The 15,216-nt window shown below is 42.5% G+C and overlaps 1 long non-coding RNA gene across 2 annotated transcripts in view; it reads left to right on the forward strand.

The window, feature by feature from the left end:
* The first annotated feature begins 439 nt into the window (after nucleotides 1–439).
* Nucleotides 440–15,216, forward strand: part of LOC142765337 (uncharacterized) — a 144,834-nt gene continuing 130,057 nt past the window's right edge. For both annotated transcript variants that reach the window (XR_012884195.1, XR_012884194.1), the window contains exons 1-2: nucleotides 440–864; nucleotides 7,572–7,763. This is a non-coding gene — a long non-coding RNA (uncharacterized LOC142765337). The remainder of the gene's footprint in view (nucleotides 865–7,571; nucleotides 7,764–15,216) is intronic.

The raw sequence follows: 15,216 nt of genomic DNA on the forward strand, positions 1-15,216 counted from the left end.
AAGAAGCTCCTCAAACGAACATAAAAAAAAAGGGGTGGAGATGTGTCAAATATGGAACAATCTCCCCGTCGCCCTTCTCTTACTTTTTATTTATATCTATGTTGCACATGTAGCAAATTTCGACTCCAAAATGTCGAAACATCACCACAATGACGCCACACTCGGGGAAAGAAAAAAATGTGCATTACGAAAGCTACGCATTTGGCGCCTGTACACGTCAGTGGCAAAAAAAAAGACATTGAAGGTCTGATAGCAAATAAATATGTTGTCAAGCATAAAATAGTACACTATATTTTGGTGGCGTCACATAGCTTGGAAATTATATCGTGCTGCTACAATTTTCGGTTTCGGTTTTGAGGTCTCGGGGCAACTGGGCATCGCCATCATCAACAGGCAGACTTTGAATTGGTTGGTTGTTGCGGCCACGTGAGCTGGTGGCGATATCTGGTAGGTGTTCTGTGGCGATATCCAGTGCATTGGCTCGTGCAGTGGGCGCTGATGCGGAGAACTTGAGGTATCCTGTCTTCGTTGGTGATGTGGTTGAGCAGGCGAGGTCCGGCGACGTGCAGGCTGACGGTGGTAGTTTATTTTACTATTCACTTGCATTGTTCAGGATGTGTACTTGCACGGTTGCACGGTTTAACTCTCGCTTACAGTGGATAATACAGTGCGTGTCACTGCAATCTGTGGCGCGTCGGCAAGTACAGAACAACTTCGGTGCGGCGGAGTGTGTGTCCTCTGTTAACGGCTTTCGTTGAAGCTTGCGCACGCCGCAAGCAGAGTCTTTCCGATCAAGCATTCAAAGGAGTGTACGCTGGGAGCTGCATGGAGAACGCTTTTGGATTTCGTGCTATTGCTAAAAAGGTAAGGTTTCTTGCATGCGAACAACGAAGTGCTGAAGTGCGTACCTGCCTGCCAACTCCCGATTTGCCCGTGACACTCGTATTTGCAGGAAGCGACCGTCTCTTGGCGCCGGTAGCTTCGTGACATTCGCTCGCTGTGTGCTTATAAGCTGCAATGTCGCAACAGTCGCAGCGTTTGTGAACCTCGCTGGGGCGCACGGTAAAAAAAAAAAAGGGGGGGGGGGGGTGAGCGAGCCGCCGAGGTGGGCGAAAGGAATGTCATAATAATAATAAAGAAACGAAACAGATCAACGGGAAAGGAGGTGCCAGTTGTCATTTAGCGGGACTGCAGTGAATAAATGGGGGGCGTTTATTACACGGGAGAAAGAAAGAAATCCAGATTTCAATGACAGAAGTTAAAAGTGCGTTTATAATGCGAATAAAAACGCTATTTAAAGCAACAATTCAAAAATATTTAAAATCTGTATCAGTACCCCTTTCATGCCTGTGCTTTGCAGCGGCGTGACATGTGTTTTGTTAAAAATCGTGCAGCTAACCAAATAATTTATATGTACCTTGTTTGGTCAGCGATTTGCGCTTCTTCATGCCTTGTTAGTTTTGTTTTACATCTATACTAGTATATCGTAGATAATCAGGATATAGAAATAATGGTCTGCTTTAATGAGGGCTTGAACAGCCACACTCAATTGCACATATCTTTTTGCATTTTTCCATCGTTGTAGTGCGGCACATAGAATATTGCAGAATAGAATATTTCTATGTATTTTGGTGTATGGCTTTGGCGCTGCGGTTACATATGAAAGCTTAGCCAAAGTGTATCAACACACACCCACACAAAACTTTGTTACACTGATACAGCACAGATGATAATGGTGTAGGCACAGTTAACCATCAAAGAACACGCTCACGAGAAACAAAATAAGGATGATGACACAGGTGACTGTGGATGAAAGCAGGCAGACCTAACAGCTCTTGTCTGTTTCATACAGTTTTTCTGTGCAGGTTTCATCCTTACGAATGTAAACACACTGATCCAACTAATAAACTCTCCATGCATATATCCCTGTTAGCTACTTCAGCAATAAGTCGTGCATTTTTAAAAATGCATGCATATTTATCGTCCAGCCGTTCAGAGCTTATAGAGCATATATTCAACTTGTGATACATTATCTGTTGCATGGCTGTTTTTATGAATTGAAAAAATTTCCACTGCGAAAAAGCTGCTTATGCATGCACTCAAAGAAGAAGATCATAATGAGGTTCTGAGTGTTCCCAGTATTTTAAATGCTTAGTTGAATGTTGTCCATGTCTTAAATGGAGAATGTTGAAAGGAAAGCACACTGCGTCTGCTACTACGGACTGGGTGCAGACGATGCAGTGCACTCATCACAACCTGAAAGCAGCTGTTCCGGGCTCACGACCTCACTCAAAGGGTCGCAGCAGTGGTGGTCTTATTGATTTTTGAGGGTAGTCAGTTTTACTCGTGGCCTAAAGTAATAATTTTGTTGACCAATAAGCAACCTGTGAAACCCGCTGGTTACAGGATTAAATCCCGGCTGCGGCGGCTGCATTTTCGATGGAGGCGGAAATGCTGTAGGCCCGTGTGCTCAGATTTGGGTGCACATTAAAGAACCCCAGGGGGTTGAAATTTCCGGAGCCCTTTACTACGGCGTCTCTCATGATCATATGGTGGTTTTGGGACGTTAAACCCCACAAATCAATCATTAAGCAACCTGTGAAAGACGTAATGTAAAATTATCCAGTATACTAAATTTATGTAACTGGAAAAGAAATTTAGAGGTGAGCTTCCACAAATACACAGTGCTGTGTTTGCAGCAGCACTTGTCATTTTATAAGTGCTGTTGATCCTTTCAGATTGGGGCTTGCTTTATGCTTTACATTAGTTTCATAGTTTCACACAGTAGATTGTACATCTGTGATGTGTACATAGCTACAAAAGAATCCTTCAAAGGAACTGATATATATTGTTACTTTTCTGTCTGAATTGGTTTATATATTTTTGTATCATCCATTGTAGGGCCTATTGGTTAGGGTATTCTAGCGAAGCGAGAAATCTTGGTATGAATGCTGAAATTTGAGCATCCCGGCATATTTCAAACTTCTTGGTAGGTGCATGATTTAAGAGAGAAGCACTTTTTCACCACCACCATGGTGTAGACTCAAACATGGCGTTTGCATTCATTCGTACACTAATAGGCACAGATGCTTGTAAACGTAAAAGTGAATAGTGGTAAAGCTGAAGTGGGGAAGCTAGAGGTATTTATTATATGATACATAATAATGAGGTTCTGATTGTTCCCAGTATTTTTAAATGCTTAGTTGTATGTTGTCCATGTCTTAAATGCATAATGTTGAAAGGAAAGCACACTGCGTCTGCTACTATGGACTGGGTGCGGACGATGCAGTGCACTCTTTATCACAACTTGAAAGCAGCTGTTCCGGGCTCACGACCTCACTCAAAGGGTTGCAGCAGTGGTGGACGACACTACTCGTAGGGTGCAACAAATATCTGGCGCATTTCAGGAACATTCCTCTGATGGAAAAGGCTTCATCTCAAGCTATGTGACCTATATGCCTTTTTTTTTTCCGATATGAGTATCAGTTCGCCATAAGATTAACAGCAGTGCATGTAGAAAACTGTACAGATGCATAATGTTAACAGAATTGTATGAGAAAGTGGAGACAGCCTAGATGCCTTTCACTTAAAAGGTTAATTCACTAATGGGTCATTCCACGCCAGACATCCCAGCTATTTTAGCGAACATCGCAAATTTATTTATTTATTTTGAATACCTCAAAAGCCCCAGCTAGGGTATTACATGAGGGATGGGTAATAATTACAGAATAAAAAAAGTGATTCGAGGGCAATCTTGAATTGATGCAGGTCGGAGTGGTGCACGGTAGTTGTAGGCAGACGATTTCAGTCCCGTGCGGTTGTCACAAAAAATGAGCGAAGATGTGCAGTACTTTGGGCTGGTGGAGGATACACTGCGCTTAAATGGTTTGTGCGGCTTGATGAGCGATGGACTGGCAGGATGGCTGGAACTTCGATGGAGGCATGATAAAATTTGTGAAAAAGGCATAGTCGAGATATGTGTTGTCGTAATTCTAGATTAGAAAGGTGAGCACGAGTTTTGAGTTTGGAAACACTGGAATTGTAGGTATATTCAGAGTAGATAAAACGCGCAGCACGGTTTTGAATCGATTCGAAAATGTCGGATAAGTGAGATTGGTGGGGATCCCAGACAGAACATGCATACTCTAATTTTAGACGAACAAGTGTGACATACGATATTAGTTTAACTGATGGGGGCGCATATCTTAAGTGTCTACGTAGGAAACCCAGAGTGCAATTCGCGGAGTTGGCTATGTTAGTCACGTGGGCTGACCAGGAAATGTTACTCGAAAATGTGACACCAAGATATTTGTATGATTCAGCGGGTGAGACTGCAGTGCCAGAAATGGTGTATTCTGCTGACTGGTGATGAAGCCTGCGATGAAAAGATACCAATGAAGTTTTCTTTATGTTTAAAGACATTAACCTTTTATCACACCAGGAAACAATTAGATTGAGGTCGTTTTGAAGTGTAGTAGTGTCAGTGCTGTTTGCTATGGGACGGTATATGACGAAGTCGTCTGCAAAGAGGCAAATGCTTGAAGAGATGTTTGATGGAAGGTCATTGATGTAAATGAGAAAAAGTAATGGTCCGAGCATTGTACCTTGTGGCACACCAGAGATTACAGAGGAACGGCTAGATGAGACGGAGTTAGCATGCACAAATTGTCGGCGTTTGGTAAGGAAACTGTGAATCCAATTAAATACATTTGTATTAATGTTTAGACGAGAAAGCTTCAGTAGTAGCCGTTGATGCGGGACTTTTTCGAATGCTTTTTCAAAGTCTAAGAAGAGGGCGTCAAGAGGTATATTTATGTCGAGGCTGGAACTGATATCATGATCAAATAAAGCTAGTTGTGTGTCACATAAAAATCCTGAGTGAAAGCCGTGCTGACTGGAATGAATATAGTTATTGCTGACTAAGAACTTGACGATGTTAGAGTAAATCACATGCTCCATTAGTTTGGAGCAAACGCTAGTAAGGGGAATGGGGCGATAACTGCTGCAAAGAGATGGACCTTTTTTGGGCACTGGAACAGTCTTACCCACTCTCCAATCTTCTGGCACCACTCCTGATGATAGTGACTGCTGAAAAATATGACAGAGTAGTGTACTAGCAATTTATTTCGTGTTTTTGAGCATTTTCGCGTTGATACCATCGATGCCGCATGTAGATGTGACTTTCAATGAGTCGATTAGGTTTGCGATGCCGTTTGAGCAGAATGTGATGTCCGGCATCTCACTATGGTTGAGATTAAGAAATGAAGGCAAGTTATCGACAGGTTCAACGGTAAACACGGAAGAAAAAAAGTTGTCAAGTTGTTCGGCGGCCTCGTGATCGGGAATAGTATGATTTTCATCGTTGTGGAGTACTAAAGGTTGGAAGGTACTGGGGTTAATTGTGCACCAGAATTTTTTGGGGTTGTTGCTTAACATAGCGGGCAATGTTTGTGAAAAAATAAAAGTTTTTTTTTGTTAGCAAGTTTATCAAATTCTTTTTCTGCAGCGCACGCACATGCGCTATTGGACCGCATTGCCAATCGAAAGAGTCGTTTCTTTTTGTCTTTAGGCGTTTTAATGTGATGTTAAACCACGGGGATGACTTTTTCTTGGTTATGGTAATCGTGGGCACATGCTTGGTGAATAGATCTAATATTTTGTTTTTGAAAAGCAGCCAATTAGCTTCGACCGAACGCTTTGAAAGGTCGATGAGAAAGAAAGCAGCGAATTGTTCGAGATCTGAGTTTATAGCGGAATAATTGCCCTTATCACAAAGTGTTATATTTTTCGTTGTTTTTGTTGAATGGAGTAGTTTACAAGAATAGGACGCATGGATCACTAAGTGGTCACTGAGTCCTGGTAGGAACGTCATCTGGGACACTCTTTCAGGCTCAGAAGTGAGAACAAGGTCAAGAATATGAAGGGAGTTATCACTGTCACGCGTAGGTTCATCCACTAATTGCGCAAGTCCAAACGTTAGACATGAATTGACGAAATCGCCCTCTATACTGTTTTTGGAAGTAACACATGCTAGGTTAGTCCAAGGTATTGCCGGGAAATTGAAGTCGCCAAAAAGAAGTATCGGAAAATTTCTATAAGATTCCGTTAAGGAGCGAATAGCCCCGTGGAATTCAGATACAAAAAGGGGGTCACTACCATGGGGTCGATAGCAAACACCGATTATTGTGGGGGGATAACAAGCATTACAAAGAACAAACATGATTTCTAAGCACGATGATGTCTTAATTTCGCTACACTGAAGATCTTTATGGCTACCTATTAGTTCGCCGCCACCCCGTTTATTAGTACGATCACGTCGAAACACATTGAAATCTGGGAAATGCTGTAGCAACTCAGTGTCGGTAATAGAAGGGTTAAGCCATGTCTCTGTAATCGCGAACGAATCAGACTCTGTTGTATTAATTAGGCTTTGAAGAGTGTTGGCTTTGGGAAAGATGCTTCTTATGTTGGTATATAAAAACGAAAGAGACTTTCTTCGCGGAGTGGCATGGCTGGGGCTTAAGCGTTTAAAGGGCGCTGTACAACCTTTTGTGCGTTGTGGTCGTACGTGTAAGTATTGCTACCAACAATTAACTTGTCATGTCGAAGTCTGAACGATTGCCGTTGAGCTCTTCCGAATTCAGCAAGATGTTTCCTTGCTTGTAGTGTGTTGAGGGAGAAATCTTCAGATATTCGGTAATTGGAACCCTTCAGTTTATAGGCGCACGACAGAACTTTATCTTTAGTCTAACGATGATCGGGCGGCTTTTGTTTAAATGGTATTTCCTGAGTCTATGGGTTCTCTCGATTTCCATAGGTTCAATAGTGGTGTTTAGTTCTTTGCTGCAGAATTGAAGCACTGAAGTCTCAGATTCTGCCCATGTTTCAGGATCGCAATCCGGAAAACCAAAAAATACGAGGTTAGAACGGTGGGCTCGGTCTTCCGAGTCGTCTAATCTCACCCTGATAGTTGCTATATCTTTTGCATATTTATCAGAAAGTAACCGGATATCGTCGATTTGCTCTTTTATGCCCATTATCGATTCGCAATCACTTTCTATTTTAGTGAGTCTTTTATTGATCTCTCTAATAGCGCTGTCGTTCTGGGATAGCTTCTGCTGAATGGATTTGAGTTCTTGCAGCATGGAAACTTGACCAGACTTGAGTTCTTTAAGAACCAAGAGTAAGTCACCGGATGCATGCGCTTCACCCGAATGAGTGGTAGGACCTGGGTTCAGTTCTATGTCACCTGACAGCGCTAATATCTGTTTGATGAAATGTGCACAATCAACTGCAATTTCTAAACAGCACTTTGGGCTTGGCAACACCAGGAGCGCCGCATAACGAGTACGACGTGGATACTATGAATATTGATTTTTTACCTGCAACACAAAAAGGTGTCGCAGGTGAGTTGCTGTGACCATGGTTGCGGTGTTGCCAAGCCCAATGGGGGCCACGCCGGGCCTGCATGAATATATGCGTTCCGGTGGCAAGGAGGGCGTAATTCGAAGATCAGCAGTTGTTGCGGCCACGTGAGCTGGTGGCGATATCCAGTGCATTGGCTCGTGCAGTGGGCGCTGATGCGGAAAACTCGAGGTATCCTGTGTTCGTTGGGGATGTGGTTGAGCAGGCGAGGTCGGGCCACGTGCAGTGCGCATCCATACCGGGAGCGGGAGGGCCTCCGGCGGGTGACCTGGCCGCACGTCGTCACATGGGCTGGCACGAGACCATAATAGCGTCTGCAATACGAAAAGGTGTCGCAGGTGAGTTGCCATGACCATGGTTGCGGTGTTGCCAAGCCCAAAAAATGTATTTGAAAAAAAAATTGCGCTCATTTACTGCATTCAAAACAGTGAAACTGTAGAATATTTTCGAGAAAAAGAATTTCTTGGTCACGTAGTTGCCTTCTGAACTTACCGGAATGTCGTTTCAGTGTGGTTTGTGGAGAGGTATTTTAAAAGTACTGCTCCTCTTCTTTATACCACATTTTGTCGGCATGTTGAGTGAAGGTTCTTGTGTAAAGTGTTTAAGCTCAGTAATATTAGTGCAATTTCACTGGCACATACACCTCCAAGATTCTAACAAAGTGCTTGATTGGGCTGGTTGGCGCCGCATGGTAGACGAAGGAAGTGGTTAACAGCGCAAACGACAAGAGGGAATAGAAGAGAGGAGAACAGAGCGCTCAACCAACAACGAAAGTTAATTCCAAACAAACTGTTATATAGAGGAAACAGAATCTGTGCATAACCACGCAACATAAGCAGAAATACACATACATGCGCCATATGGCGTACCATATCAAGAACCGGTCATATCAGTGGACCCCAGAAAACTAACTTCACAGCCATGAAGAAAAATTGAGGGTACGCTAACACAGGAAGCACCAAGTTGTTGAATGGGGAAGGCTTCACTAATCTCGTACTCACATCGATTTTTATATCGCCCCATGATTAAACACTAGTCACGAATTGGCTGACAACAAGACTTATTACAATGGTCCTCCAAGTGGCTGGAAAGGGAGCCTTTTAGAAAGTTAGCGTGCTCCCTTAACCGATCATTCATGCATCGCCCTGTTTGGCCAATGTAACCGAGCCCACAAGTAAATAATTTTTTGTAGAGAATCGCTAAAACACATTCAACATGGCACATAGCGTGTTTTTTAGTGCATGCTTCTTTCTTAGGTCCTTTGCTATTGACCCTGTGACATAGCCCAGCGAGCTTGTCCCGTGCGCAGAACACAACTCTTACACCTATTTTGCCAGCGACCTTCTTTAGCCTATGGGAAACTTCGTGTACGTAGGGTATAACAGCCTTGCTAGAACGAGGCTTGTTCAGGTAGCACTTGCTTTGTCTCTTATCAGGCACTCTTAGTGACATGATGTGAGTCTCGGCAATGGAAGTTAGCAGGGATTAGGAAAACCTGCTTGTTGAAGGTGGTGAATTTGGATAAAAAAACTGCATTCTATCCGGTAATGAAAAGAGCAAGTTAGAGCTGCCTTTAGGCAGGAAAAAGAATGATAACTTGACAAGCTTATAATGGGCAGACAAAAAAAGAAGGCTCTTCTTTAAGCACGGCGCGTACCGCCAATATACATGGTCAACCAAAAAAAGAGACATTTCCAAAGTCTTCACATCGTAGCTTGTCGACAGAATCAAACTTCGATGTTAATTACAGTGGCTTCATTTCACGTCGAAAAACGTCACTGATGGTTCGCCGAGGGCCAGATTAATCGATGCGGTAAATCACTAAAAAGTCGTCAACATAACGGAACACTAACTGTACTCGTCTGATCAAGGTTAGCCATGAGACTTCTTTCTTACCGCCTGAGTAAACTGTCACTAAAAAACGGAGCTGAACATGAGCCAATGCACACTCCTGCACTGGTGAGAAAATAGTGCGTTGTAGTAGTAGGTAGCCACCTCCATGGCCAGGCAAGAAGAGCGGCACGCTACTCATAGATAAAAAAATAGTTGTTTCTGATTAAATAACCTTTAGAGATGTGTATCGGGGACTTAACCTCCAATAAATTTCCCTAGAATTTGATGCTTACTAAACGAAAGTAGTATCAGAAGGACGCACTTTCAGCACTGTCTGACCAAAAATGGTTGCCACTTTAAACTCGCTGTTGGAGTAACCTCTTTAATTTTAGCAAAGTTTAGCGAGGGTTCTGCCACAGTGCCATGTATTGGAGGCGGCCAAAGCTGAGAACTAGACAAGAAGCGCAGGCCGAAAGAAAGTGCGCGCGTGCCGCTACTCTAGTCCTGCCGTGCCACCCCTCGTTTAGTCCTTGAAATGTCCGGTCGATGCCGGTACTTCTATTTGATGAAAATATGATGAAAAGATGTGAGATGGTGGTATTTGGAGTATTCACAAGAAGGATGGGCGGAGGGATGGATGTATGCAAGGACATGCAAGGACAACGGACGGGCATATGGACGGAGGGACGAGGCCAGGATTCCGGTTCACGAGGGGCTAGTTACTTAAACGTCTACCACGTGCCTCACAAAGTTGAACCTTCCCCATCGTACCTCTTTTCTCCTCCCACCACGACGCTGACGAGTGCCCTACGGAAATGGCTTCGCTTTTCAACCTGTTCTCGCCCGCCCCTCATTGCCGAAACCAAAGAATGGCGCCCCGCTGCCAGTGCATTCTTACTCACGCCAATAGGCACTGCGCCGTGCTCCCGACTGGGCTGCAGAAATTAGGTGCCTTTTCTTATCTTCTAACCACTACCACCACTCACGCCGTTTGATTGATATGTGGGGTTTAACGTCCCAAAACCACCATTTGATTATGAGAGACGCCGTAGTGGAGGGCTCCGGAAATTTTGACCACCTGGGGTTCTTTAACGTGCACCCAAATCTGAGTACACGGGCCTACAACATTTCCGCCTCCATTGGAAATGCAGCCGCCACAGACGGGATTCGAACCCGCGACCTGCGGGTCAGCAGCCGAGTACCTTAGCCACTAGACCACCGTGGCGGGGCACTCACGCCGTTTAAGAGCCGGCCGGTGTAGAGTTTGCGAACATGGTCTGGACCAGCCATGAACGATTTTTCAGACTGAGGACTTATTTCTTTTTTTGGCTCGGTTGAATTCGAGTGCTCACAGTTTATATAGTCATAGATAATTTATATACGAAGAAACTACGACCAACTGCATTACATTCTTTAGTTTTTTTCTCGTCATAGGTAATCTGTTGTATTCATAATATCAGGTTCAATACTTAGCTTGTGGCTAAGCAATATTGTTTTCTGACCCGAACTATTTGTAAGGCAGAACAAAGTTTTTTAATCTTCTTTTTTAGCTAATAGGCTATTGAAAAACATGGAAAAATTTAAGAAAGATGTTAGTACAACGATTTTCACAGGAGAACCATGTCCGGTATACTGGACACTGGGATTAATTTGTTGAACATATAGGTACACACATTCTGCTATTCTCTTAGAAAGAGCGCTGCTTTTGGCCCTGTTAGGTTAATATCCTTATAAAACACAAGCGTGCTTTCTTTTGACCCGAGAAAAAGTTTCTCGTGGTTGGCTGTAGCACATAGTGTTCAGCACCACAAAGAAAACAATACTTAGAAGAGAGCGTGCCTGTTGTCCACAGTTCAATTTCATCATACCCTGATCCTCCTCATGCTTCATGCTGTTGATAGATTCCCAGCATGTCCCAGTTTCATTTTTCTATGATTGGGCTTGAAGAGTGTCACGTCAAGCCACCTCTTGTTTTCTTTTTTCATTCTAAATTGAGCACAATGTGCACCAATTGCATCTTGGTGTCGAGTGTACTGGACGTAAGTAATTCTCACATTGCCAGCAAAGTTCTAATTAAAAACTAGATTTTTTGCAACAATGTACCGAAAAGACATGAGAGAGCTCATACAATTTAAATGATTTCAATGGTGCAAAGATATCTCCTGAAATACTTTTGTATACTTGATTGCATCAGGCACACGCATTTTTGCATAAATTATGCAATCACTTCAGGTGCCCAATAAATAGGTGGGGCTGAAGGGTGAACTACACTTAAAAACTTGTTACTCGACTCTTACAGTAGCTACCAAAGTGGTTTCAGTTCCAACTGTAGCTCTGCTTACTTTTCTGCATCACTTTTACCATCATGTTTTTGGCAACGCTAAGTATATGTACCATCCTGCTGAAATCACCAAATGGTGATTGTAGTAACTCTAAATAAATTGTAATAATAAATATGTTCAATACACTAGTCATGGGGTAGAAAAAGAATATGCTTGTTAACCACATAGTAGACGCTCTGATATTGTATTGTCCAGTGATCCCTTGCAGAAGCTCTTTCACTTTCTTATTTCTTCGTGGCGCTTATTCTTTGCGTCTGTGTACAAAAGGAGCAAAGTATAGTTCCATAAAGAAAAAAACAGCAGGTACTCGAGACAGACAGCACAGTTACAGTGTAAGCTGAAGGAGCGGCTTTTGTAGACCTTTTTGTAATTTAGTGTTAACATCTTATTTGCTGGCATCTTATTAAAGGTGTCTTATTTTATAAGGTGCTCAGTATAGTTCCGTAACCTGTACTTCGAACAATGCCTGCTTCAAGGGATAGTGTGCCCCTCATTGTGTTTGTACTACTACCTGACATTTAATTAACGAGCTTTGCAACTCCAGACTATGCAGCATCATGTGTTTCACAAAAGATTTGCTACACCTAGAACCATTGTGTCTTTATCTATATATTTGGCACATTTCAATCGTCTTGATATATTAAAAATAGTAATAGATAAATTTTTTTATGTAACACTTCACCTGGCAAGATTTCATTGCGACGTATGAAAGGAAATTTTATAGTGTTATTGCGCACATTACAAGCTTTATGAAACAGATCGGCAAATGTGCAACGATCTCCGCATTGTTGATATTTGTGTTGAAGGCCTGTGCACCAATAAAGCAGCTATCGAATGAGGTCCTTGGCGTACGATGTGAAGGCTATCATGCTTATCTTAAGAGCATTTTTAAACACACACTGTTTATTTAGGTGTCCATCTCAAGTACAAAGTGCTACCTCTCGCGCCCGAATGTTGTCAGAATTCAGAGCTTGATTTCGCGATTGAAGAGTGAATGCACCATAATTATTGCTTATATTAGATTGGAAAATATTGATGATAATCCACCTTTTTACTCAATGGTCTTGCTGATGTATGTGTAAATATGGCAACGGCAGAAACACTAACCATGCTGTAGCCAAGAAAAAAAGAGTGATGCAGAACATATTGTATTAGTCTATAAAGCAGGTATTGATTGATAATATTCCATTAGTTGCTAACGTGAGGTCATTACTGGCAGCGATATGCTTTTATTTTTTCTTCCAAGAAAAAGAAAACTTATGTTCACGTTTGGTGCCATCGCATACAGTGTTACACCTTCAATCCTCCCAAGCTCAGACAAGAGTGTAGGGTGAAAATCTAGATGAATTACACGCTTGATACATGTAGCATTTTATTTTCAACAGCAGAGTGTTCAAGGTTCATTTCCAGCCTGGCCAACGGCCTCTCCGAACTCGGAACACATGCGTCAAGCTAAGCGGAAACAAAGCATAGTCATATATATATATATATATATATATTACATGAATAACGAGTCGATAGGCTGTCTCAGCAATAACATTTGTTAATATAATAATGCTATATAATTCGCGTTTCTTCCCATAGTGCTAAAGCGCCCGAAGTGTTATAGTTTGTAAATGTTACAAAGGGAAGCAAGCGACAATAAAATGCATCATCGAACTAGAATAGCATTCTTTTGACAAGCCTGCCTTTTTTTTCTTTTTAAACTGTTCACCGTATAGGTAGGTCTGTTTCATGGAATCGGTCGTTGTCAGCTTTTGAGTCTGAGTCACCAGAGCTCCCTCTAATTTGCCTACCCTAATAAGAAGACTAGTGTAGTTGCAAAGTACCAGAGCTTTTGCAGAAAGCAATAGAAATTTTAAGCGACTTTTGCCACACTAAACGCTCATAATAAATTATTCATTACATATGGTAAGGTTACATTCTTGGTGCTGAGGTGTACGGGACGAACTACTGGAGGAACAACTGAGTTTTAGTGCTGGAAAGCAACACAGTAACGCAATATTTACCTACGGCATTTTTTTCAGTTATGTTATACAACAGCATAAATAACTCCTAACATTTTTTTTTTCAGTTGGCTTGCCACTTTTAATACATCTTAGCAACCAGGTTTTACATTTATCAACGAAAACGTTTTCTCTTTACACTCTTGTCAAGCCCCCTCGTGAGGTACAGACTGACAAAAATATTACCCAGCGTTGTGCATTTAGATGACTTTTGTTTTTTTTTCTTTTTCATTTTTGCCTGCATTTTTCTTATTATAAGTGGTCGTCACCATGTGTAGAGAACGATCACTGTACCCTGTAGGGGGACCCGTGGAAGACACACTATGCGACAACCTCCCTTTGCTGGTCACCCCACTGGCAAAAATAGTTGAAGCCAGCCAAGCGCATTGTCATCCTACATGTGCCGGTCGCCAGTGAAGAGCTCTCCGTGATTCTCGGAAAATCCGGGGTTGAGGTGGTTCGCAAGCCTGCTTCGATACTCACTCGCTTGTTACCACGACCAAAGGAAGAAACAACACCAGCGAGTAGTCTGCAAGTTGCCATGTTCTGAGTGTCCAGCCAGCTACGTAGGCAAAAGCGAATGTTTCCGTTCAGAAAGCCCGTGAAGCAGCCGACAGGCTTGGACTGATGTTCCTGACGTGGGAGTCAGCCGCTGAGCGCTAACGTGTGTCTTGCCTGGCAGCAATAACTTTAGCGCCCACTCGTTGAATTACGCAACTTAAGAACGACGTCAGAAAGGCAGAAGTGCAACGCGGCGCTTTTGTAGAGCCCTTGAGCAGCCCAACCATATGATCGATTTCTACAGCTTTTCTGTTCTAGAAACAGAGAGGAATTTCGGAAGGAGGTCCTTGCGCGAATCCTCGCACATTTACAGCATTCCAACAAACTTGAACCCAAATCTTACCCATATTCTCTAGGAACAATCTCCTCAGTATACGTTCACGGCTTTTGAAACGTGTCGGAAACGGGAAGCCGCAGCTTTGGCAAAACAAGGCACGGAGATGCTTTTGTGACAAACACAAACAGATCCTGAGCAAGTTACCAAGTCGTTCCTGACACCCCAGGCCCTCTACAAACTTCCCAACCTCTTAAATCTTCTACCGAGCCCAACAGACTTCAATCAAAATGCTTACATTTAAGCTTATAGAATTCTCACTCCACAAATTAATGACCTCCAAAAGAAAAGCAAAAATAAATAAAAAAATTGTGTAGTGCTGGCTGCTAAAATGCAGCTTGTACTGTGAAGGTCGTGGAGCTTGGTGACCACGATTTTCACAATCGATTTCAAACACGAATATTTACATATTTACTTTCAAACACAAATATTTACATATAAGCAGACTCTTATGGCAACGACTGAAGTACCAATATGATAAAAAAAAAGTGTCATCAGCAATACTCATATTCGTAGCAGCCTATGCTACGTAACAGTTTATTACGTGCTTCTGAACGATCCACAACCACAGTATGCCCCAAGAAAAGCAAGAAAATCATGATCGGTGTTGCACTCAGTAAGAGTTAGAATCTCTTGAATTGGATTTGCGGCACTTTCATATTAATGAAGAAGTAGAACGAAAACAAAATTATAAGGCTTAACGTATAATATCTTT

This window comes from Rhipicephalus microplus, chromosome 6 (assembly GCF_043290135.1).
Source record: "Rhipicephalus microplus isolate Deutch F79 chromosome 6, USDA_Rmic, whole genome shotgun sequence".
In the NCBI taxonomy this organism is placed as follows: domain Eukaryota; kingdom Metazoa; phylum Arthropoda; class Arachnida; order Ixodida; family Ixodidae; genus Rhipicephalus; species Rhipicephalus microplus.